Source organism: Bos grunniens, chromosome 6 (genome assembly GCF_055505025.1).
Source record: "Bos grunniens cultivar Pamir isolate PY7600 chromosome 6, Bosgru_T2T1.0, whole genome shotgun sequence".
NCBI classification, from domain to species: domain Eukaryota; kingdom Metazoa; phylum Chordata; class Mammalia; order Artiodactyla; family Bovidae; genus Bos; species Bos grunniens.
In genome coordinates this window covers 40,782,904-40,809,704 of record NC_141170.1, presented here as the reverse complement: position 1 = coordinate 40,809,704, position 26,801 = coordinate 40,782,904, and the positions used below count along the sequence as shown (strand labels likewise).

At 36.8% G+C, this 26,801-nt stretch overlaps 1 protein-coding gene across 11 annotated transcripts in view; it reads left to right on the top strand.

Moving 5' to 3' along the window:
- ADGRL3 (adhesion G protein-coupled receptor L3) overlaps positions 1-26,801 on the top strand; it is a 949,445-nt gene that overhangs the window by 399,471 nt on the left and 523,173 nt on the right. The window lies entirely within an intron of this gene.

Sequence of the window (26,801 nt, the reverse complement as noted above, 5' to 3'; positions counted from 1 at the left end):
TTGCTAGTAATAGAAGTTAGACACTTTCAACATAAAGGTGATGGATAGTTAAGGTTACTGGGGTTTAGGAGATTGTCAGCGCAGAAAAGAGAATGAGCAAGAAGATATCCTGGGGGCACACTTTCGTTTAGAGGAGGGAATATTATAAGCCAGTGGAGGGGTAATCATATCATAGGTTGATACAACTGGCAAAGGGAAGTCCCAAACTTTTAATATGCTTTACCACTCTGGCAGTCTCTGCTGATGTGAATCCACAGAAACTTCATAAATGCATGATAAGATGATGAGAGAGTGTGAGCTAATAAGTGACAAAATGCAAGTATTTTTGATTCTCACTGATAGATTTGTGATGTGGCAATCTTTCTCAAATATCCTCTACCAAGTAGAGCATATGATAGATAATTAGATTTATTAGTATGTATGTTAGAATTGGGGGGGGGAATGATTATGTCTAGTGATTTTCTTCTATTTTGGAATTTTCACATATTCTTTTCTCATCATAGTTTAGTTGTGAATAATCAGGCTAAAGTAGTCTAGAGTGGACACATGTTACAAGTATGTAAAATTTTTTAAAATTTTAATTTCTAGAATGTTGTAATACTGTTTGAGATTCATAGAAAAATGCTGGGATTTTTTTGATGAGACTTGGAAATCAGTAATTAAGCTAAAAATTATATACTGTAATAAGTTTTGACTGGCTGAATCTAAATATATGCAGTCAATAGCAAAAAAAAAAAAACTTGTTTAAACACTTATATCACTTTAAAATTTAAGAATTATACAAAGCAGATTGATTTTTAAATTTTATTTGAAACTGCTGATCTTGTGAAAGAGTAACTTATTCCCACAGTTTCACATCTGAAAGGAAAAAGATACCATTTGTTCATCTGGTATTTATAAATTTTATTTTATTTATATTAAGTAATGTGATTATTTATAGCATTAGAAAACTAATATGATTATATTGGGAAGATATTCTACCAGAATTATTTGACTAGCCTATGAAGATGTGTGTTTTGTTGGTTTTCTTCTTACTCCTTACCTATATTTTATTTGTCCTGTTATACAGATTTGTTTACCATCTTAAACATCTATGACAGCATAGTACTGGTGAAAAGCTACTTGTATGAGGTCCATTTTTTCATTTCTCACATTTTTAGTCAACATACACATAAATGCATATTCGTAGGAATTTAAACAAAATAAACACGGTTATGTAACCCATGGATAGGACTACGCTAGATTAGATGTAAGTTAAAAATCTTTATTTGTATTCATTGTAGTTCGGAGAACGTGAAATTTTTATAAGATATTGCCTTACATTAAAGGAAAGTCGTCACTAATTGAAAACTTCAAGGCTTGTTTTATTTTTTGCGTTTCATTCCGCATGATGTATTCACTTGTTTTCCCCTTAAAATATTGTAATGTACACATTGAGTTATGGGGACACCTGACAAGGAAGGTGATGAGGCATTTTGATAAAGCCTATGGTAATCTCAGTTTCTGCTGCTGCTGCTAAGTCGCTTCAGTCGTGTCCGACTCTGTGCTACCCCATGGACGGCAGCCCACCAGGCTCCCCCGTCCCTGGGATTCTCCAGGCAAGAACACTGAAGTGGGTTGCCATTTCCTTCTCCAATGGATGAAAGTGAAAAATGAAAGTGAAGTTGCTCAGTCGTGTCCGACTCCTAGCGACCCCATGGACTGCAGCCTAGCAGGCTCCTCCATCCATGGGATTTTCCATACAAGAGTACTAGAGTGGGGTGCCATTGCCTTCTCCCTTCATATCTGTGCCATGTTTTGAACTCTGTTGAAATATGGTGGTTGTCTTCATTTATATTCTCACTATGCACTTTTCTCCCTTTTTTGCATTTCTAATTCCCATTCATATTGTAGTGCTTGGCACCTGGGATATGACAGTGTAATTTGGTGATGAAGAGGGTGGTTTCTTGGACCAGAATGCTCTGCATTCAGTCCTGACTCTTCTACTCTACTTCATAGAGATGTGTCACCTCTCTATGCCTTCCTTCTCTTATTTTTCAGATAGGAGTAATAACAATACTAATTCATAGGGTTGTTATGAGGACTGAGATAGAAAATGGTACAGCATGCAGTAACAATAAATGTTAGTCCTTGTTTTCCTTCTTTTCTGTTTTGTTCTATACTGTATCCTTTTGTGTCCCTTTCTCCTCGAAGCCTTCCTTGATCCCGGGAGGCTAGGATATAACAACATTATTGTATCTTGTCTGTTTACTCATGTGTTTTCCTCTTTGGACTCTGTTTAAGAATAGAGGCTGTGTCTTTCATTTTTATATCCCAGGCACCCAGAAATGAGCATACTGGGTGGTAGACACTCATATTTGTTGAATGAGTAAATAAATTAATGAGATTTTAGAGATATGTGCTGTTGTGTGGGAATTTATATCAGTGCAGTAAAAGCCTCTACATAAACTACCAGACAAGTGAAATTATGACTGCAAGGCACACAGACCAAGGCATCAAGATTCTGGAATTACATGCTTTATATATTCTGTCATCGGAAGCCCATTACAAAGCTGTAGGATACATTTGCACAGATAGGAAGAGTTCCATTGGATGGTTGGAAAGGTCACACTTTCATATTCTGTTTATGCAGTGTCGCAATATCCTCATTCACTTTCTGCTTCATCAGCTACTGATGTGATTACAAAAAACAGATAAATAAGGAAGTTCAATGTTTGGGAAGTATCTACAGGTAACACTAGCTTAGTTTATTGGAGAGATGCAGAGACTTGTACACTTGACTGCAGCTATACCCTGCTGTTTAATGTATTGGGCTGCTGTGGCTTATATCTGCCTTTTTCAAGAGAAGAACACATGGAATCAGAAATGGACCATAACAGATGTAACTAAGAGGTGCAGATGTAGCTGCTGCTGCTGCGGCTGCTGCTGCTAAGTCACTTCAGTCGTGTCTGACTCTATGCAACCCCATAGATGGCAGCCCATCAGGCTCCCCCATCCCTGGGATTCTCCAGGCAAGAATACTGGAGTGGGTTGCTATTACCTTCTCCAATGCATGAAAGTGAAAAGTGAAAGTGAAGTCGCTCAGTCGTGTCTGACTCCTAGGGACCCCATGGACTGCAGCCCACCAGGCTCCTCTGTCCATAGGATTTTCCAGGCAAGAGTACTAGAGTGGATTGTCATTGCCTTCTCCTCAGATGTAGAGGGGAGGTAACTATTAATCTAGAGGTGATATAATCTGGGCTTTATGAGTGTTTAAGATGTATGGTCTTTATATCCCTTTCTAAGTAACACTCTTATTTGTTCCATTCTTGAAATTGTTTCATTAATTCTGTAACATGTGTAAGGGTTAGTAACTTACTCATTTTATGAATTTTGCCTGTATCTCCCAAGTTACTTGCTTATACTTAATGGATATTTAACATATAAGTTTTACCTATACATTTGTTTCTTATATCTATAGCAGATTAAATGTTTTCAATTGAAGTAGCAAATACACACTGCATGTGTTATGGCTAACCATAATCTCTGGTTTCCAAAGAGACCCAGTTTATACCTGTTGTCCTCCAATAATCCTTAATAGTATCCTCTCCCATTCTCAAAAGTGTCCTGTTTTAAATGATAATGTATTGGGTTGGCCAAAAATTTTGTTTGGGTTTTTTCATATGATGGTGCAGAAAATCTGAATGAACTTATTGGCCCACCCAAAATATTGCCACCTTAGTATTAATCCACCATCTGTTACTTGTGAAACTATGTAAATTGAGGTAAGTTATGGAATACCCCATCTATACAATTAGTGGATTAGCTGTTATTTGTAAAGCCCTTGTGAAATCCAAAAGTCTTTGATACTTAGGAAAAAATGTATAAACCATTTTACTTCATTGAGTCTATTCATATAACTACTACCCTAAAGACAAGAACATTTTTCCATTAGAACTGGACCTAAATGAAGGTTACATGTAAACGTTTGCATTAACTACTTTGAATTGTACAAAATTACAGTTTTAATTTATACTTGAGGTGAAATATTTGAGACATTGTGACCATCAACTTAAGTTGAAAAACTAAAAGCACTTTAATTAATTTGTTTAAAAATGGAGTATATTAAATATAACATTTTGAAACTATTATGTGGTTTTTAAAATACTTTATGGCTATGAGTTCAACCTCTGCTTGTATTCTATCTATATATTGAATTAAATGGTTGGCAAGGAATACTGTTTTTTGAGGAAGGTAATAACTTCAGTTTTCAATGTGATATATTTTCAGATATCCATAGCCAGTTCTGTAGGGATTTTGAGAATAATGGGAATTAAAGTAAATCAGATTTTTAGCAACAGATTTGTATGTCACCTACAGAGAGGAAATCACATAAATATATGAATTGTCCCAGAAGGGTTAGTGTAGATGTAGAAGGGAAGTGAAGAAAAATTTGGATAGTACATTTTTTACCAGTGAATTAATTCTTGCCTTGTGGATCTTTCAAGATTGACAACTAAAAATCTTACCGGAGAGTAACTGAATTTTCTCTACTCTGTAAAAAGAAGTCTTCCTGGAATATATGGATATCTGAACTATTTCGTTTTAATGCAACACTGTTTATTTTAGTTTTTTTCATAGGTAGAAAATCCCATGGCCCAGGATTGAGTTTGTTGAACACAGATTATCGAGAGGTTTTGCTGTTTGGAATTTTGCACTTATATATGGTTATTCCAGTTTGAAGGGGCTGGGAAAATACAGTCAATGTTATTCAAATGTCCCTACTCCCTTGCTTAGCTGATAACGTGATACCACTGAAAAAAATGATTCTACCAGTGTGCTCTTGTACCACATTAAATTTGAAAATACCAGGAGATTTGATGGGTGATTAAATGACTTGAGCTCAGTGGAAACCCTCCTTTTTGTAGGTGGATGGAGAAGCAAGATTGATGGAAATATATTGATCTGTGTATACATAGCAGTTTATAGGAATTCGTATAGGTGTAGATGGTAACACTTGGCACTCAAATGTAGTAGAGAATTTATCACAGTCACATTATAGTTATTTATATATGTACCTTTTCCTCCTTACCTGATTATAAAAGTCTTGAGGAACTTTTATTCATCATGCATTTGCCTAGTTTCTTAATATTATATTATCTATGGCTTTGGGTATTTATCCAGTAAATATGTCTCTAATCATATATTAACTGTAATACAACCAGTTGGTGATGGACAGGGAGGCCTGGCGTGCTGAGATTCATGGGGTCGCAAAGAGTCGGACACGACTGAGCGACTGAACTGAACTGAACTGAACTGTAATACAAAGAGCACAATGTTTGTGAGCTGTAGACAACCATTTATGAAAGCAGGAGCTAACTGATAAAATACTGATATTCTTGTATGGCATATCACTGACAAGCGTATTAAGCAAATAAAACGAGTGTGCATGTTTGCACACATGTTCTTTCACAGACCCGAATCTCACTTAAATAATTAGATGCTTTGCTCCCATCTCTACCCTGCAGGAAACATGTTTTTCTCCTGGTTTAACTTGTGTTATACTAACAGGCTGCAGTTCTGATTTTAGTTGTTTGCTTCTGGGCTTTGTGGAAGCTGCTCATTAATTCCTTTGGGGTTGTGGAGGGGAGGAAAGGTAAGTACCTTTCATCATTCTGTGATAGCCTCGGGGGTTCATTCAAGAACCTTAGTGGCATGCTGTGGTGAGAGCAATGAACAGCTCTCCAGTTGGAAAGACATTATAATTAAAGCATTTCATTTCCTTCATTCAGCAAGCATTTACTATGAACCTAGTGTGTGCAAATGAATGACTCTCTTTACATAAATAATAGGGATCTGAAGATGTGACTCCTGCTTGGGAAGAAATGATAAACCAATAAATAAGACAGAAGATGGAATAGAGAGGAGAGCAACCCTGTTGTAAATCATTAGAGGAAAAGGGATAATTATTGGAATAAAATTCCCATATATGATGTGCTCTCTGATTTTCTAATAGTATGTCTTGTGTTTCCTCCTGTTTGCATGACTTTGCCCTTAGTAATTCCTAAGAAAAGCAGACAGGTCTTGTTATTCTCTAGTATACTTTTGTTAGCCTGTGGAAGTATTATGTTTTACCTCCCATGATACAGTGTCTGTGTTTCAAATTAAGGTGGTATGTTTTCTACCACATGCATGTAAAATAAGGAAAGGATCATTTTGGCTGTCTGAGCAAATTACTTATTTGATTCAGTTCTGTCTGTTTTATAATACCGATCGTTAACAAGCTAAAACAAGCTAAAAATATTTGGCAGAGTTGGTGATCCCTTTCCTTAGGTGAGATCTTGGAATCAGAAATCGTGCCTCAATTTATATGAAGGTCACCGGTTTATACTGAGTGTGTGAGGAAAGGAGGCAGTCAGATATGCATGGCTGCATCTAGACAGGAAAAGCATTGCGCATATAGCCACACCAGCTTTTGCTTTATCTTCAAAGTTGGAATAAAAGCTTGTGTGACTTGGAGTGAAAAAAAGTTTATCAGCAAGATCATTAATAACTTGGTACTCAGCTTTTCAAGTTACAATTAGCTGCTCAACAGCTGTGACCTTCAAGAACTACTCATTATTGTTGGTCTGATTGTTCACTCCCACTCAAGTTCTCCTTTCAGAAATAGTTTCTCTGACATCATTGACCCCAAGGGGTCAGAGTGAGAAATGAGTCTTCAAGCATCCATTTGTAAGTCTTGCTTTTGCAGAATGCTATACATGTGTGGATGTGTGTGTGTGTCTGAGGAATTCAGCCGATAGTTAATGTTTCACTGTAAATCCAGCTGTTTGGTCAGATCCCAATTAGGATGATGCCTGTTGGAAGAGGGGGCACCCCTGGGAGTAGGGAGAAGATTTAGTGGCCTCAAAAACAAAGTAAAACTGATGGTAACACAGACTCCATTTTATTTAGATTTTTTTTTTTTTTTTGAAGTCTCAGTGTACATGCTTGCCAAACTCTGTCATGCACTGTGTAGCATCTCAACGGATCAGCAGGGATTTTAAACATGCTGTGTGTTTGGCATACACTGCAACCCAAAGAGAAAGTGAGGATTAGAGCAACTGTAGTGAAGTATGAAATGAAAGCTCAGCTGGAAAAGGAGGACTGGATTATGTTCAGCTTCTTTGCCTCAGTTCCTTTGGATATTAAGAACATGGTGCTCTTAGGAAAAAGGGATTTGCTTTCTCAAGGTGCAGTGCCTAATCTCTGTGTTCTGAAAGGAGGCTTAATTAGGGAAAAGCTATCTGTCATAAAACAAAGAATGAACAAATCGACAAGAAGGTTGATAGAATTTGATGATGAAAAGGACTTTTTTGCCCAATTATGACTCAGAATCCTATCTTTTACTCTTTAGGGAGTCTGGTCAGTAAAATGTATATATAATGAAGTTCGTGAAAATGCAGCCTTGGCAGTTTCAACCTAAGATTTCAAACATGTGAAGTCATTGTGACTCTGGATGGAGACGTCTGCAGAGGACAAGATGGTCTGGTTTCTAGTTCTGACTCATTTGCTTCTACATCATGTGGTCCAGGACAGCATCTCTGGCCTGTGTGCTTTTTAGTTTTCATTTGAGAAGATGGTGGGACTTGGTTAGACTTGCATAGTTTGTGAAGTTTTTGAGGAACTGCAGTTCTTGGCATTGTAATCTCTCTGAATGCAGTTGTATTTCTCTATCGCCTCTATTTTAACCATATTCACTGGTTTTACTATTATTAGCTTTAGTGACCAAAAGAACCACCAAATAAAATCTAAATAAATTTCAAAGGTCTCTTCCTTTGTTCTCTGACTTTAGCCTTTCTACCACAAATCTGCCATTTCTTTTCATGTCTAATATCAAATGGTTAGGTTACTATTTTCTATTTTTTGAAATGTCCATATTCATGAATTTTTTTCATATAATGATTTCTAAAGCACAGCTTTTTCATACTGTTCATGGGGTTCTCAAGGCAAGAATACTGAAGTGGTTTGCCATTCCCTTCATGAGAAATGCTGGGCTGGATGAAGCACAAGCTGGAATCAAGATTGCCAGGAGAAATATCAATAACTTCAGATATGCAGATGACACTACCCTTATTGCAGAAAAAGAAGAAGAGCTAAAGACCCTCTTGGTGAAAGTGAAAGGGGAGAGTGAAAAAGTTGGCTTAAAGCTCAGCATCCAGAAAACTAACATCATGGCATCTGGTCCCATCACTTCATGGCAAATAAATGGAGAAACAGTGGCAGACTTTTTTGGGGGGGCCCCCAAATCACTGCAGATGGTGACTACAGCTATGAAATTAAAAGACACTTACTCCTTGGAAGGAAAGTTATGAAATAAACAGCATTTTAAAAAGCAGAGACTTTACTATGAAAACAAAGTTTCGTTTAGTCAGGGCTATGGTTTTTCTAGTAGTCATATATGGATGTGAGTTGGACTATAAAGAAAGCTGAGTGCTGAAAAATTGATGCTTTTGAACTGTGGTGTTGGAGAAGACTCTTGAGAGTCCCTTGGACTAACCAGTCCATCGTAAAGGAAATCAGTCCTGAATATTCATTGGAAGGACTGATGCTGAAGCTGAAACTCCAATACTTTGGCCACCTGATGTGAAGAGCTGACTCATTTGAAAAGATCCTGATGCTGGGAAAGATTGAAGTCAGGAGGAGAAGGGGACCACAGAAGATGAGATGGTTGGATGGCATCACTGACTCAATGAACTTGAGTTTGAGTAAACTCCGGGAATTGGTGATGTACAGGGAGGCCTGGCGTGCTGCAGTCCATGGGTTCTCAAAGAGTCGGACATGACTGAGCGACTGAACTGAACTGAACTGAAAGCATGGCTTTGCATTCAAATATCTAAGTATCCTCTAAAACATAACTTATTATGATGAAATTGAAACTTCATCATTAAAGTTGATACTTTCAGCTAAAAGACTGTACAGATGAACAGCAGCAGCAATAAAAATAGCTTGCTTATTAAAAGTGTACTGTGTACTGGGTGCTTTTTGTTAAGTACTTCACATTAATATATGTATTTCATGCCAACCTATGCTGTAGGGACTATTTTTATTCCTTTTACAAATTAAGAAATTGAGACACAAAGAAATAACTTATTCAAAGTCTTGCAGAAGTAAGACTTAACCCCAGGCAATCTGTAGCAAAGTCTGAAATCCTTTCCTCTATAACCATACTAATATTGAGTGAAATACAATGGACTTTCTTCAGGAAATCTAAGATTTCCATATGTTTTAGATATTAGAATTATTAAACACATCCCTAAAACTGAATTAAATATAGTAAACTTTTGAGGGATAAGATTTGAGAATGTAGCAAAATTGTCAAGATGAATTCACTGCATTTGAAGATTAACCTGAATTTAATACCCCAAGTTGATATTTCAAAGGTATATTTTAAGAAAGTTTATATTTGTGCATATTGGAAATCTATCACTGATAACTATAACTGATTAATGTAGAAAGGAAGTTGAAATATACAACATTCATTCACTAGATTTTTATCAAAGGTTTCATATGGTAAAAAGGGAAATAGTCACCAAAATAAAGAAAAAAAAATAGCCACACACCTTTAGTCACAATGTAATTAGGATCAGCTGGGTTGAGCTGGGACACTAATGACTTTGAAGCTTGGTATGTAAGCAGAAACCTCTGCTGCTGCTGCTGCTAAGTCACTTCAGTCGTGTCCGACTCTTCACAATCCCATGGACTGCAGCCTACCAGGCTCCTCTGTCCATGGGATTTTCCAGGCAAGAGTACTGGAGTGGGTTGCCCTTGCCTTCTCCCAAGCGGAAACCTCTAGGACATTGTTATCAGAGACAGAATAGGAGAAACATTCCAAGTTCATAGAAACTGCTGGCAGCCTAAAGAGTCCTAGGAAATGAAGGTCCAGGGCAAGATGGGCAGGAGTTCGTGGCCCCAGCAGCAAAGGAAAAGCACTGAAGCAGCTTGATTGCTCACTGTTGGCCTGTTTTTATTTGTTTCACCCCCAGTGAGAGTTAATCCTGAGAGAACCTGGCCAGCAGGTGAGAATAACTGAAAACAGCTGGCTGTTATGAGGGCAGGGCTAGAGCAGATGCTATTTTCTGGTAGATTTTTTTTTTTTTTTTTTGACAATTGGATAAGTCACATGTAGTTTACTCTTTTAGCCAGACATTTTAGTGGTTCTTCCAATAATCCCATGCCCACAAGCCTGCCATTCTTATGTGCTTGAAGCCTGATCTAAGGCATTATAAAGGAAGGATTGGGAATGAAGCATTGATATTCTTCAGTAAGGTTGATTTACTTCCATCTCAGAGTTAACCTCCAAAGTCACCTTGACAGGGAAGCTCTCATTGGAAAGAGGAAGAGAGCTCCCAAGAAAGCGAGAAGGAATAAGCCTGAGTTCTGTTCAGCTGGACTACCTGGAGAGCAGTTCCTCTGTACATTTCCAGAGGGAGCTCTGGGCTAAAAGAACTAGATGATGATACAGAGTTCCCTTGAGCCTGTAAATGTATCCTCTTCCCTCTTTTCAAAGCAAGCAATCTATAAAGAAAAACAACCAACCAGGCAGATGGAATGGATATATTGAGACATATATACATATCCTAGTATTTCAGTGTCCATGCTGGTTGAGTTTTGAAACTTTTTTATTTTATTTATATTTATTTTGAATTTTATTTTTTATTTTTATCACCAAAAACATTTTGTATTGGGATATAGGAGAAGGCAATGGCAACTCACTCCAGTACTCTTGCCTGGAAAATCCCATGGACAGAGGAGCCTGGTGGGCTGTAGTCCATGGGGTCGCACAGAGTCGGACACGACTGAGCGACTTCACTTTCTCTTTTCACCTTCACGCATTGGAGAAGGAAATGGCAACCCACTCCAGTGTTCCTGCCTGGAGAATCCCAGGGACTGGGGAGCCTGGTGGGCTGCCGTCTATGGGGTCGCACAGAGTCGGACATGACTGAAGTGACTTAGCAGCAGCAGCATAGCTGATTAACAATATTGTGATCATTTCAGGTGAACAGCAAAGGTACTCAGCCATACATACACATGTATCCATTCTCTCCTAAAACCCCTCCCAACCAGGCTGGCACGTAACATTGAGAAGGATTCCATGTGCTATACAATATTATCCATTTTAAGTATAGAAGTGTATACATGACCTTCCCAAAGTCCCTAACTATCCTTTCCACCCCACCCTCTGGCAACCGTAAGTTCATTTTCCAAGTCTGTCTCCTTCTGTTTTGTAGGTAAGTGCATTTGTCTAATTTCTTTTTAGATTGCGCATATAAGGTATGCTGTATGATATGATTTAAACTGGCTTAAGTTTATCCTTGCCTGTGACCATATTTAGTGACGTAGTGCTGTGGGGTTATGGCAAGTGCATCCAAACTTTCACAAGCACTAATTACCAGAAGTGTAGTCAATGAGAGTGTCTTTTTTTCTGATGATTTTTGATCTAGGTAAATTATATGACTTTCTTAGTGTGAATATATAATAATTTATTCAACATTTGAAATTGACAAGTAATGCCATGTCTGCACATAAGTATCATTTCATTTTTTCCAGTGTATTTTTTAGATAAATCTTTGAAATTTGAATTGCAGGCTACACAGGTAAAATGTGTGTATTCATTTCACTAGTTATTTCCAAACCAGCTAGATCTGAGCGTGTTTGCTCTACCATAGCCCCACCAAAAGAATATACTGTCAAAGTTTTAGGTTTTCCAATCTGATAGTAGATAAAGGAATATTTCAATGAGTTTTAGTTAGCAGTTTTCTTAATGTGAGAAGGCTGGACAGTTTTTTTTATCATGAAAGGCTTGGGATTAGTTTCTTAAGGTTCAGGTCCATTTCCATTTCTTTTTTGTGTGGACTATCTATTTCTATAATGTTGTTGGCTTTATCATCTTTGTTTTTAGAAGTTTTATATACTAGGGATATCAACACTGTAAGTTGTCATTATTCCCAGTTCTTCATTTATCTTTTATAGAATTTTATATAAATAAAACTTTTATAAATATTTTATAGAAACAAAAATCTCTGTTTTCCTATTTGAAAGTAGGAATGTAATTTGAATCTGGATATTCTCAAAAATATTTAAGCTTAGAAGGGTCGTTTGAGATCATGTCTATAATCCACTTATTTATAAATGAGAAAATTGTGGCTCAGAAGCTTCATGTAATTTCCCCATAGTTAATGGGCTGACACCAGACCCAGTTTGATCTCTAAACAAGTTTTAGTTTCTTTATTGTGAACACATATGCTTTTTAAGTGAACTAATTATATTTTCATTTTAGTTGTTTAAACAAAAACAATTTTGAGGAATCTAGCTATGTCTAAACATTTACATTATTTCTAGAAATTAAAAAATAATTCATGTGCATAATATTGGTAAAACGTAGGAAACTTAAAGAAAAAAGCATATATCTAGCTGCTAAAGGCAATCACTATGAAGAGCTCTACATACTTTTTTTATCTTTTTATCTATGCTGTTTATGTATCTATGTATTTAATGCAGTTGTGATTATACTATAGTTTTTATCTTTTTTCAAGAGTTTGAAAACATCAGACTGGTTCAAAGTGTTTACAAAGTTATATTTGCATGATATTGCATTAAGAAATAGAATAATTTGTGTGTTGTCTACTTTTGTGACATTTCATTTTTACTAATAGACTTTTGCATAATATAAATACATCTTAGAGAAGTGACATTGTATTTTCACACCATTACTACACCTAACATTCTCCTTAATTTTAATTAATTAATTAAATTCACTTTAATTCAGATTAATTCAATTTAATCCTCCATTCTTTGCTACCACTGTACTCAGATTGCTTTTTTTAAGTTCACCAAGAATTTCCATTTTGTCAAATTCACCGTTTGTTTCCTCTGTCATCGTCTTAATTGACTTTTCAGCATCATCTGACATAGCTGATAACACCACAATCTCATAGTCCTCTTTTTTCTACACTATTTTAGGATATCAGGTTACAGAGCATTCAGATATTATTTGATTCCTCATGGGTGTCACACTATCATCACTCTTCCAGCTTGTTCAATCTTTGTTTTTATTTATTCATTTTTATCTTTCCCTGTGGGGGGCAGAATAATGGCTTCCCTAAGTGGTCATCATTCTAATTAATTTCTAACTACTATAAATCCCTAACTACTTCCCTAACTACTCCAGAAAGGAACACAACCCTACTGGATTTTAGCCTGTTGAGAACCACAGCAAATTTCTGACTATAGAACTGTAGAATGACATTTGTGTTGTTGCAAGCCAGTTAGTTCATGGTAATTTGTTACTTCAGAAGTAGAAAACCAATATATGCTTCTCATCTTCCTTTCTCAAACTAATTCTCCTTCTCCACTCTAGTGCTTTGGATATATATTCTTTTAGTCATACTTTCCACATTTGTTTAAATGTACCTATATTCTTATAAAATTAGGAAATATTTCATGAGTTTTTTTTTTTTTACATACATGAATGCAGAGATGGTATTGTGCTATTCATCTTATTTATTACTTTTTTTCACTCACTATTATTGTTGAGCTTTATCCATATTGCTGTAATGTTTGTTCAGTTATTCAAACATACTCCGTCATCAAGTATTCCACTGTTGTATCATATTTCATCATATGAATGTACTGCATTTACCCATCCAATCTTGTAGTGATTCTGTCTGCTTATCTTAGCCCATCATATGGGTGGTTCACATTTTACTAATCCAATAATGGATACTTTGCATGCTTCTAACTCTTCATAATCAAAACCAATGGGCTACACGTTGTCCTAGTTGTCTCTTTGTGTATCAGTATAAGTTTCCTTGGGAATAAATACATTCCACACAGATAGATCACACACAGATAACTAACTTCACTAAGCAACAACAAGTTGCTCTTCAGAATGGTTGCAGCAGTTTTCACTTCAACAAACAGGTCAGAATTTTTCTTTCAAGCTTAATTATAGAAGCCAGCGTTTTATTTTGTCTATGGATAGATATTAAGTGGTATTTCAGTGTTTTAATTTGGATTTCTCTGATTACTAGTGAGATTGAATATTCTCTTTCAAAATTAATTGTCCAATTGGACAGTAACTTCTGTAAATTGACTCTTCACAGTCATTACCTGTTTTTCTCCGGGGTTGTTTTTTTTTCCCCCTAGGTTGTAAGAACTCTAATGGTAAGTCTTTGAGATTTTTAATTGTGCAAATATCTTCTTCCTCTCTTTTGACATTTAGATAGATTTGAGCATAAATCTTTCATTGAAATATAGTCAGAAGATGCCATTTTCTCCCTTTTGGTTTGTGATTAAGAGGTATTTCAAAACCATTCCTCACCCAATATCATACATATTTTACCTTTCACATTTAGAGCCACTCCTAAAATTCAAATAAATTAGCTTGAAGTTTTTAATATGTTATGAGCTAGAAATAAAATATTTTTTGAATGTAGTGAGCCAATTTTTTTTCAATACACATTACCAAATAATACAAGCTGTCTTCAGTGGTTTGTGATGTTATTTCTGTATAACAAATTCTCGTGTACTCATACCTTTTTATTCTCTTTCACTGGTTCATTAGCCAGCATCTAATCCAGTATGCCACTATGACTTTGTAAAACTCTTGTAGGAGCAAATTCCTTCCTTTTACTCCTTTTTAAAATCGGCTTAAATTTTTTAAACTAGATTTTCAAGTTTCCATCCAGATTTTATGATTAAGTTTTAATTAGAAATACACTGAATTTAGATTGACCTGTGGGACACTGATAAAGTGAATCATATTAATAGCTAGTAAAAATTCTAGAAGTTCTCTTCAATTTTTATTTTTGTTTACCTCCTACTAATGCTATGTTACCTTTAATATTTGTGGAGCTAGAACAGGGGCTTATGTGGAAGCCTGCATATCATACATTCTAGTTGAAAGTTATCAATTAAGCTATCTTCCATACTCTGCCCATGTTACTACCCTGAAATATAGAGGCTAAAGGAGTTCCCCTCCTTGTGGGGCAAATGATAATAAGCTTGAGGGTGGTTCTGTTCTGCTTGTAGGAGATGCTAGGAAGCTGGGCTTATCCGGGATCTACCCAGAGGCAGGACTGATACCATCAAACTTTAATGAGACAGGGTGGGTAATGCCTTTCCTCTGTATCTCACTTTTCCCACTTCGGGTTTCCAAGCAGTCCTAGGTTCTTCCAAGAAGAGGGGAAAAGAGAAGGAACTCTGTCTTCCTAGACATTGATTTCAGCTAATTTGAGAAAGACAACTTTAAGCAAGAGTTGTTTAAGCACTCTTTTCTCTGATTTTCTACTGCAGAGTTTTTCCTCAGTTCTCTCCTTCTACCACCACTGTCCCACCCTTCCCTTCCAGTGCTCAGACTTGCAAGTACTTTGGAGACAGTTCCTGTATCTTTCCCAGTGATTCTCTTTGGGTATGGAGCTTTCAAAAACTCTTTCTTATGACCTACAAAGGTGTTTCTGTGAATGTTAGATGTGGATGTTCTTAGCTCGACCCAAGGCCTCTGCTGCCTCCACCTCAATCCATCAATAAGTCAAGTTCCCTCCAAAACATCATTGCAATGAGTACTTTCCTCCCTAAGCCATTATTATCTCTCACCTAGGCTTTTATAGTAACTTCTTTCTGGTCTCCCCGTATCTGTTTTTATGTTTTTGGAATTAATTCTCCAGAGTACTGAGAAGGAATGTTTTAGAATACAAATTGTTACAGCTCTCCCCTGATTCCCACACTCTAGTGGTTTTTCCTTGTTCTTTCAATTAAATAAAAGCTCCATCCATTGGTTTATAAAACCTTTACTGGCTATGTCCCTGTTTATATCTGCAGCCTTATTTATATCACCTTATATCAACATTGAACTGGAGTTGGCTTGTACTGACTGTGAGAATGAATTGATAAATTTTCAAAAAATTTGCAAGTCAGTTGTTAAAACTATTAAAATATTATCTAATCTTACAATAAATTAAATTACATGGTAAACAATAACTAGTTCAAGCTCATCACTTCCTAATTATTTTATTGCATTTTATTATACTATTGTTTAAGCTCTTGGGGTCTTTTCATGTATATTGTATGGGTATGGTTGAATATTTTCTAATGGTTTTACTTAGTGTATAGTGAAGTCATGTTGATAGCTTGATATCAGCTCTTGAGAGAATTTTCACCATAGAAAAGAACAAATATTACAAATCAGTGCTTACTTAATGTTTTGTTGATTGTCTAGACCTAAAAATGTGTTGTAAACAGTTGTTAATGCATAGTAAACTATGAGCGGGGCTTCCCTGGTGGCTCAGATGGTAAAGAATCTGCAATGCAGGAGACCAGGGTTTAGTCCCTGTGTTGGGAATATCCCCTGGAGAAAGGAATGCCTACCCACTCCAGTATTCTTGCCTGGAGACTTCCATGGGCAGAGAAGCAAAGTAGGCTATAGTCCATGGGTTGCAAGGAGTTGGACACAACTTGAGGGACTAACACTTTCACTTCACTTCAAACCATGGATAGCACAAAAATTTGAGGAGCTATTCCAGAATTTAGAAGCTACTGTGCAATATAACACAGAAGTTACATTACTAATGAACTAGTCAAGTTTCAACATTTGTCTTTTTTATGTTTTCATCTTGCTCATTAAATAAATAGAAATATCAATCAACATTAACTTTAACTACACTTGTTCATCAGTTACAACTTACTTTGGCTACAGATATAAGAAGTTAGTGACAGAATTCCGTGAGAGTCAATTGGTTGTATGTAATTTATAACATAGGGTATTGTATGCGTTACTATTGTTTACAGATTGTACACTGTACATCTTTTATATCAGTAACATTTATTAACAAATTTAATATTTGTATTATACCCATGGTTTTCTAGAAAGCCAGTCAAACATTTGTTAGCACATCATTGCTCTTCATGCAGTATTTTTATCTTTGTAAGTAATATTTTTTTATTAGAATCATTTTACTTTGGAATTCAGTTAAAGTCCAAGAGATAAGTAAATTCATGGAACTAAGTTGTTTTTTCTTCTATTGTGGTTTCCGAGTTAAGAAAATTAACTGAAGGGTGCTAAAAAAAGACAATACTGTTAATAATGAGAGAGTCAGCATGACAAATTGCTCCCCAGGTTGCTCACTGGTAAATAATATGCCTGGCAATGCAGGAGACATAGGAGATGCATGTTTGAATCCTGGGTTGGAAAGATTCCCTGGAGGGGGAAGTGGCAACCTACTCCAGTATTCTTGCCTGGAGAATCCCATGGACAGAGGAGCCTGGTGGGCTAAGTCCACAGGGTCACAGAGTTGGACACAACTGAGCAACTGAGCACACACACATATAGTGTGATAAAGTAATTCACTTTTCTTAGATAATTTTGAGCTTGTGTACTTTTGTTATCAACCCTCTCACATTGTTCCTAAGTAAGAATCCTTCTGCCTAGTATTGTTTGAGCTAAGAGAATGAGACTGAGTTTGGTTCAGAAACAAAGGAATGTTTCATTCTTTGATCAGAGGATGGAGGGATGCTAGCTCATCTTTAGTCCACGCTCTTTCCCACAGGCTGTGGGCAGAGCTGCTCATAGGGCTGTCTTTAGTGGGGAGTGGTTGCTTTGGGCAGGGGCAGCTGTGCTTGCTTCCCCTTCAGATCGCAGCGCCAGGCACAGTGTTTTGTCTTCTTGCCTGCTGACATCATCTTGAGTCTGTGTGTCCTCTGCTTTGCTTCTGCACAAACCTGTCCGTTTAGGTATCGGGCACAGCCATTTTGTAGGAGAAACTCTGGTCTGAAGTAAAGGGTTTGAGGCCCCTGTGCTCAGCACCCTATGAACGCAAAGGAAAAGGAAGAAAAAGCTGAGACTTTGTCTTATTACCCAGATTGTTTTTATTTCTTGAGAAGTCTTAATGGATTTTGCCACTGACACTTTCTCAAAAGAGGCATGCCTTATTTGTATAGGAATTTATATGCTGATTCACACATGTGTGTGTTTTCTAACTGATAGGCCAACAAAATATTAAAGGAATACAGATTGCTTCAATGTCCTATAATCTTTGTTGATTCACTTTATGAAGCAACAGACAAAACATTTTATATATTTTGCTGTGGTGACTGATGAATCAATGATAAAGGTGCTGAGTCCAGGATAACAAAGAAAGGTGTGTATTGATAAATATGATTCCAGAAGTATTCTTACTTGTGAAGCTAATTGATTTTGAGGGGCTGACTAAGGCATAGTTTTAAAGTTGCAATATATTTATTAATTTATGGGTCATTAATCTAGGGAGCTGGCCAACTAACTAGTTATCCTGTTAAATAATAGCACTATAAATCTAGGTAATTCTTAAATATCTCACTATTTACATTATAAATTATACTGCTCATGTGATCTTTCAATTCTCAACTGTCAGCTCGTGTGTGTGTGTGTGTGTGTGTATGTGTGTGTTTATGTGTGTGATTAGACACTTTTAAATTTTTACATTAATAATATTTATCACGTTGTATTGATAGCTAAATAATACTTACTCATTTCAACTCCACAGTTAGTACGCTGTAGCTAAACACCTGATTGAAGAGTCACTGTGCATATTTTTTTGTAGATTAAGGACTCTATGGCTATTTTTCTAGCATCAGATCTTGAGGCATGTAACTATTTGAAATTATATAGTTCAGTTCAGTTCAGTCGCTCAATCGTGTCTGATTCTTTGCAACCCCATAAACCACAGCACGCCAGGCCTCCCTGTCTATCACCAACTCTTGAGTTTACCCAAACTCATGTCCATTGAATCGGTGATGCCATCCAACTATCTCATCCTCTGTCGTCTCCTTCTCCTCCTGTCCTCAATTTTTCCCAGCATCAGAGTCTTTTCAAATGAGTCAGTCCTTCCAGGTGGCCAAAGTATTGGAGTTTCAGCTTCAATATCAGTCCTTCCAATGAACACCAGGACTGATCTCCTTTAGGATGGACTGGTTGGATCTCCTTGCAGTCCAAGGGACTCTCAAGAGTCTTCTCCAACACCACAGTTCAAAAGCATCAATTCTCCAGCGCTCAGCTTTCTTTATAGTACAACTCTCACATCCACACGTGACTACTGGAAAAACCATAGCCTTGACTAGATGGACCTTTGTTGACAAAGTAATGTCTCTGCTTTTTAATATGCTATCTAGGTTGGTAAATCCTGATTAATTATTTAGAAACTTGCCTATCAAGTATTAGCAAATTCCTAGTGATGTTTTGTGTAATTATAAAGCCAGTTATGTGCTTGTTGGGGAAGAAAATTTTTTCTTTCTTCCCTTTTAGGTTCTTTGGTCAAATAATTAAGTTGATATAAAACAGATTAACAGGAGGAATACAGATAAAACTGCATGTATATGCAGGAGCCCTATAAAGATGAAGACTCAAAAGGCAGCCAGGTAATTGAAGATTATATAACATCCTAAGCTAAGGAAAGGGCTAAGAATATAGGGATACAGAATGGTGGAAGGCCATACATATGAAAGCAGAGATGTTTAGAAAACAAAGGTTGCTGTTATCAGTTTCTTAGGTAAAAAGATAATTCTGTTAACAGCTCTCTTCCTGATACAGGCCCCTTTTTCCAATGGAAATTAAGGCTATTGGGGGGGTATAGAGAATTGTTCCTCAATCTGTTGCGTTTTTGATTACCTTTCACTGAAAATAATCTTCCGGCAAAACCACCATATTTTAGGAGGACTGACAAAATCTGTTCCCTCATGGTCAATGAAAAAACGTATACCTCAAAGGTCATAATTTGAATTCTTCATTTTAGCTAGAGTTGAAAGTATTTACAAAATCATGATACTGTGGATATTTTAATGTTAAAAATATTTTGGTCTTCTTCTTTGCTTTCAAATATGAAAATTAAGAGTAATGAGTATGGAGGAGACTGAAGGGACTGTGATGACTGAGAAACACTGAACATTTTATTCATAGAAGGTACTGTCAACATTTATATAAGGTGTGATTGCAGTTATACATAACTCATTACTGTTGACCCTTTATCAACATGGTTTAACTGCTCACATCCACTTTTGCAGACTTTTTTCAGAAGGTAACATGTGCTAAATACTAAAGGACTACACTATCCATGGTTGGTTGAATTAGAAGATGTAGAATAGTGGAAATATAGAAACTGTACATATAGAGAACCAACTATAAGTTATATACAGGTATTTGAGGGCACAGAGCTTTGTGCCCCTAACCTCCATATTGTTCAATGGCCAACTCTATATAAAGACTTAGAAGGTCAGGAATATAGCTTCATAGGTGAATTCTATCAAATATTTAGAGAAGAGCTAACACCTTTCCTCAAAACTTCCAAAAAATTGCAAGGGGAAGAACACTCCCAACCTTAAGAGGCCACTATCACCCTGATACCAAAATCAGACACAGTATCACAAAAAGAAAATTACAGTCAAAATCACCAATAAACACAGATGCAGACAGCCTCAACAAGATACTAGCAAACTGGGATTTTATCCCAGGGAGGCTAGAAAACTTCACTATATGCAGATCAATCAATGTGATGCATCATATTATCAAGGGTTCCTTTGGACTTATTCACATAGTTACATTTTCGAAGATGTTTCAAGTGAAACTGGACCTTATAAATTCTGTGTCTGATAATTTAGAGAATTTTTCTTTTCAGTTGTTCAAGAAACAACAGTATTTATATCGCCCACAGATCTCCTTTGTCAAAGTTAATTTTTCTTTAAGTCCTATCTGGAATCACCTTCTTTTGCTCAGAGGCAAAGAGCTGGGAGGTGGCTCTTTGGAAAAGAGGTAACTGCCAATTTGTAAGCCCTTGGGATAAGTTGGACAAGAAAGGCAATTAAATAAATTTCATCTTGATGCTCTCAGGCCATAACAGCTACTTTGAAAAGACTGCATTAAGTCTTTTAGGATGAAATCTTTGAAGAGAACTCAGGATGCAATTGGTAAAGAATCTGCCTGCAAATGCAGGAGATGCTAGAGACATGGGTTCTCAAGTTCGATTCCTGGGTCAGGAAGATCCCCTGGAGGAGGAAATGACAACTTGCTCAGCATAATACTGAATACCTACCCACAGCAAATATTCTCAGTGGTGAAAAACTGTAAGCATCTCCTGCTTGGCCACGTCCAATTTACCTTGATTTATGGACCTTACCTTCCAGGTTCCTGTGCAATATCGTTCTTTGCTACTTTGGATTTTAGTTTGACCACCAGATATACCCACAACTGAATGTCATTTCTACTTTTGGCCCAGCCGATTCATTCTTTTCTGGAGCTATTAGTAATCTGCTCTTTGCTCTTCCCCAGTAGCATATTGGACACCTCCAACCTGGGGTGCTCATCTTCTGGTGTCACATATTTTTGCCTTTTTGTACTGTTTATAGGATTCTCATGGCAAGAATACTGCAGTGGTTTGCCATTCTGTCCTGCAGTGGGTCACATTTTTCAGAACTCTTCGTTGTGACTTATCCTTCTTGGATGGCCTTGCCCAGCATGGCTTATAGCTTCATTGAGTTTTATGCAAGCTCCTTAGCCACAGCAAGGCTGTGACTCATGAAGGGGACATAAACACTGCTGTATTTAAAAATTTTTAATCCAGATCAAAACAAACAATAAAAATAAGAATAAATGTTTTCAATGCATAGGTAAAATGGAAAAATAAATATAGATTTGTTTTAGGAAGAGGAGAAAGAATTATTTTAGCTGGATAAAATATTATAGCACAACTATTAATTACGCTCCCACAAACATACAAATTATAAAACTTCTCAGAATGCTAAATGAAGAAAATTAAAATGTATAAATGATTTAGCATTAAAATGGAGCCAACCTCCCCAGTTGATTATACAACTTGTCAATTTCTGTGACTTTTCACCATCATTTAGTTTTATTTTTTCCCATATGGACTAATTAATTATTGGCTAACCTTGCAGTATAATAGGGCATCACTAGTGGTTAAAATGGAAAAGAATCTGCCTGCAATGCAAGAGACCTGGGTTCAATCCCTGGGTCAGGATGATCCCCTGGAGAAGGGAATGGCAACCTATTCTAGTATTCTTGCCAGGAGGATCTCATGGACAGAGAAGCCTGGCCGTCTACAGTCCATGGAGTCACAGAGTCAGACACGATTGAGCAACTAGCATTTTCACAATATAATAGAAGGGATGGTTTTTAAGTATTAAGATCAAGTGTAAGCATAAAATAAATGACAATAATTCTCATTCATTGGGCATTTTTCTATCATGTTCTCTATGATAGATTGCCAGATATTTCTCTAGCAAAGATAGATTTATTCAGAATCAGCAAACAATTATAATTTGGCATCTGTGACAGTGGTGAACCACAGGCAGTTACGTATACAGCAAGGAAAGAGAAAGGAAAACTTTTTTTTCTTTAAAGAAAGCACTTTTTTAGAGGAGAAAAGGAAGTTGGGAGAGCTCAAAGTGTCTGGAAGAAGAGGTGCTTTTTTTTTTTTCCAATATTGGGCTCTGTTATCATCATAAGGCATGAGAGCTCCTCCTTCTGGTTTCTCAACTCTATTTAAATGAGGATTCTGTATTAAACTTTCACACTGTTGTTCTAAACACCTCACCAAGTGGCAGTATTTGGTTAATTAGTGGCTAGGCAACAGGATGATTTGTAGACTTGCTAAAAATTTTCTGAACTTCTCAATTAACTTCTGCAATTAATATCTTTGGGTTTTTAGATTCTCAATCTTGAAACAGAGTTAAAATCCCATTTTTAAATTAGCTTATGCAAATGAAGAGTATTTGAGCTGAAGCAATCAGAATTTACATATCAATGATATGTGGAATTTCCTTTAAATTAGCGCTGGGGTAGTGCCTCTACTTGTTGGAGGACCCTGGAGAAAGTTTTTGAGTGAAAGCTATTAAAAGGAGAAGTGAAGTGTCCATTTTTTCAGTCTTTGTTTTAGGGATTCATTGTAATCCTCATTAATTCATGATTATTAAGAAATACTTTTAGCTCAATTTGGAATGATAGTTCTTTAATGAGTACCTCAAAGTCATATTAGCTACAGACTTTTTTTTTCTGTAAATTAGACTTGGACCTTTAAAATGTTTGATTCTATTTACTTGTAAAAATTTTTCTCTCCTGATTTAGGTTTTTAGTTCTGTCATTTATATTCATATTTTCTGCTTTTTCCTAATCCACCATCTGTGTGTGTGTATGTGTGTGTGTGTGTGTGTTCCTGAGAGTGAAAAACTGAAAAAAGGTGAAAGAAGAAAATTTGATTATATATCTAAGTGTTTAAAAACAATTACAGGGTTATTTTATTTTATGGCATTTCTACAGTTTAATTTCAGGGTCACATTGAATTAAGTTGTATGTCAGAGTCTTCCCTGGTGCTCCAGTGATTAAGACTTCATACTACCAGTACCCAGTCAGGAAACTAACTTTCTGCATGCCATAAGGCGCAGCCAAAAAAAAAAAAAAAAAGTCAGTATAATTGAGGGTAAAACTTTTCTTTCTGCTTTCTTAGATTCAATATTTGGAGCCTTCACATTAAAGTGACACAGGACAGATTAGCAGGAGAGAAGGTGTATGCATATGCATATTCATATGCATACAAGGGGACAACACAGAAAAGAAATTAAATCTCCCCAAATGAGAAATATGTGGGTGCTTACATACCATTTTAACAAAGCATGATAAAGTGTGGATAAGGGACTTTTTATAGGAAATGCTTTGGGAATTCTGGTGGAGAGAAGGAATTGTAGGAAGGTGACTGAGAAAGGTAGGGTAATGAGGGCTTTCTAGACAGATTTGTTGTCCAGTCATCTCAGATAAGAGTTGTCTCCAGATTTGTACTCCCACTCCTGGAAAGGGAGAGGAGGACACATTTACAAATGGAAATTTCCTTGATATTTTCTCTGCAGAAAGGAAATGTATCTCCTGCTTTTAGGTAGAAAGTGGAAGGACAACTCCTCCTGAGTTTTGTTGTTGTTGTTCAGTTGTTCCGTTGTGCCTGACTCTTTGCGACCCCGTGAACTGCAGCATGTCAGCCTTCTATGTCCTTCACAAACTCCTGGAGGTTGCTCAAACTCATATCCATTGAGTCAGCTTTTTCTTAATAGCTTTCAGCTCAAGATAATCCTTACACCAATGTGGCTTATTTTGGGGTGACATGTTCTGGTCCTTTTCATCTGCTTTAGAATGTCACTGAGTGTCCAGTAAGGGAATTTTCTCCCAGTGAATATAGGTATGCTTTAATTTTAACATATTGTATACCTTAGCTGTTTGTGCATGCTAAGTGGCTTCAGTGTTGTTAGACTCTTTGCACCCATCAAGACTGGCCTGCCAGGCTCCTCTGCCCATGGGATTTCCAGGAAAGGATACTGTAGTGGTTTGCCATGCCCTCCTCCAGGGGATCTTCCTGACCCAGGGATCAAACCTCAATCTCATGTCTCCTGAATTGGCCTGTGGGTTCTTTACCAGTAGTACCACCTTAGCTCTTTATTTCCTATCTTAAAAGTAGCAGAAATCTATATTTTAGTGAATGCAAATGACAAATGAGCCTATTAAAAAATAAAGCCAGGGTTATATACATTCTGCCTTTTTTCAGTAAATATTAATTGATTCCCATTGTACTCTAGGAGCTCTTTTAGATACAAGAACAAAATAATGGGATAGAAATAAGCAGTAGACAATATTCTGTTTTCTTCAGTAGGCAGCCTTGGGAGAGCAGATAGAGAAAACAAGATTGGAAATAAAATTCATTGGTATACTATATCAAAGGAAAATATTCATATACCATTCTAGCTTCTTCTGGTATTATAGAACCTAACTTTCATCCATGTCTGATACACAGCAAAACAGTTTACTGACACTAAGAAAATTATAGCATTTAATGCAGGGTACCAAGCAGGGAGAATGGACAACTCTTTTCAAATTACTTGAACTACCTGATGACTTTCATAGATGGTTTTTAAAGGCAGTGTCTTGAGTTAAGGTTACAGGATACATTACTTTCTTCTGATTGGTTGGTGATGATGTAACAGGTGGTATTTTGGGAATCTCAATCATTAACCTTATAGTTCCAACTAGTCTGGGGTCTACATGCTTATGGTCACCATATTCCCCCAAGATAGAGGTCTCAGTTTTTGCCTAGGAACTTAACATTATATATCACATTGTTATATGTATCTTTTGAGGAGGAACTGGGCTCTTATTTAAAGGCTGAACTACTGTTCAAGCTGCCTTGCTTAACTTCTTTTCCTTTGTTTATGCATTCCCTCACTTCTCTATTTAGTAGCTGCTCTTTGGAACTCAGCAAAAGCCTAGGAGATTAAAACCTTTTTTCTGCAAATAAGAAATGAGGGATATGGAAGAGATTTTGTACCTGGGAGGGTTTGTAGGGACCAGATTGGTTTCAATACCCTCTCTTTTGATACTCCTTTATCCTAAGGGGAACAAGGGTGGGATAAAAAAGGAATGAAGTTTTGAATAGAGAAGTTAATCATAAGCTTGGCAGGGGAACTTGGTTTTAGGGGGACTCTGTTTCACTGGATGTTCTAAGAATAAAACTGACATGAGACATGAACACAGGAAAATTGAATTTAATTTCATACATGCATTAACCCCATATACATGAGAGGTTCAGAGACAGAATGGTAAAATGAACTATACATGACATCCTGGGCTAAAGAATGGAATAAGGGCCTGAAATTCTCAAGGACATTGAGGGTCATTCACAGTGCAATAAAAAGAACAGATATTGGGTAATTAGATGTTTGCTCTGCCATACAGATGGAATCATTTAAATAAAATTTCTCTCTGGTAATAATTCTGTTTTGGAAAAAAAAAAAACACAAATTCTTCTAGGTAGTTAAAAGGAGGGCAGTGATTTCTCTTGAACCTCAAGGTCTCCATTGCCTTTAGCATAAAATAATCCACATACCAAGTTGATATGTCTCTGGGAGGCCTGTTCTGAAGCTCTGCAATGAAAATGAAAGTGTTAGTAATTTGGTCATGTCCAGCTCTTTGCAACCCCATGGACTGTAGCCTGCCAGGCTCCTCTGTCCATGGAATTCTCCAGGCAGGAATACTGGAGTGGGTTGCCATTTCCTTCTCCAGGGGATCTTCCCAACCCAGAGATTGAGGCTGGGTTGCCTGCACTGCAGGCAGATTCTTTACAGTCTGAGCCACCAGGGAAGCCCATGCAATATCGTATATCAAAAACCATGGTATATCATACATCAAAAAGTAATATAAAGAAAAATGTTAGGGTAGATGGAAAAGGTTGCAAATATAAAGAATATAGTCAGAAAAGAATTTAATGAAAAAGTGACTTCTGATCAATATCTTGGGGGAGATCATTCCAGACAGAAGGAACAAACAGAAAAAGAAGGCTGAGAAAGGAGTGTATTGAAGAACAGCAAGGAGATTGATGTAACTAAAGCAGAATGAGCAAATGGATGATTGTTGCAGAATGGGAGAATTATGGAAATGGGAGTTGTGTGTTGAGGGGGTTGGTTGGGTCAGAGTAAGGAGTTTGCATCTAAGGAAAATGAGACTTTTAGTAACAGGACTTGGCTACCATGTTTCCAAGGATCATTCTGTCTATTATATAGAGAACGGTAGGGAAGGACCTTCCTTATTTTGAGATGGAAAGTTTTCCTAAAGCTCCTTGGAGAAGGAAATGGCAACCCACTCCAATATTCTTGCCTGGAGAATCCCATGGACAGAGGAGCTTGGTGGGCTACAGTCCACCAGGTCGCAAAGAGTCGGATAGGACTGAGCTGAGCGACTTCACTTTCACTTTCTACTGAAAACA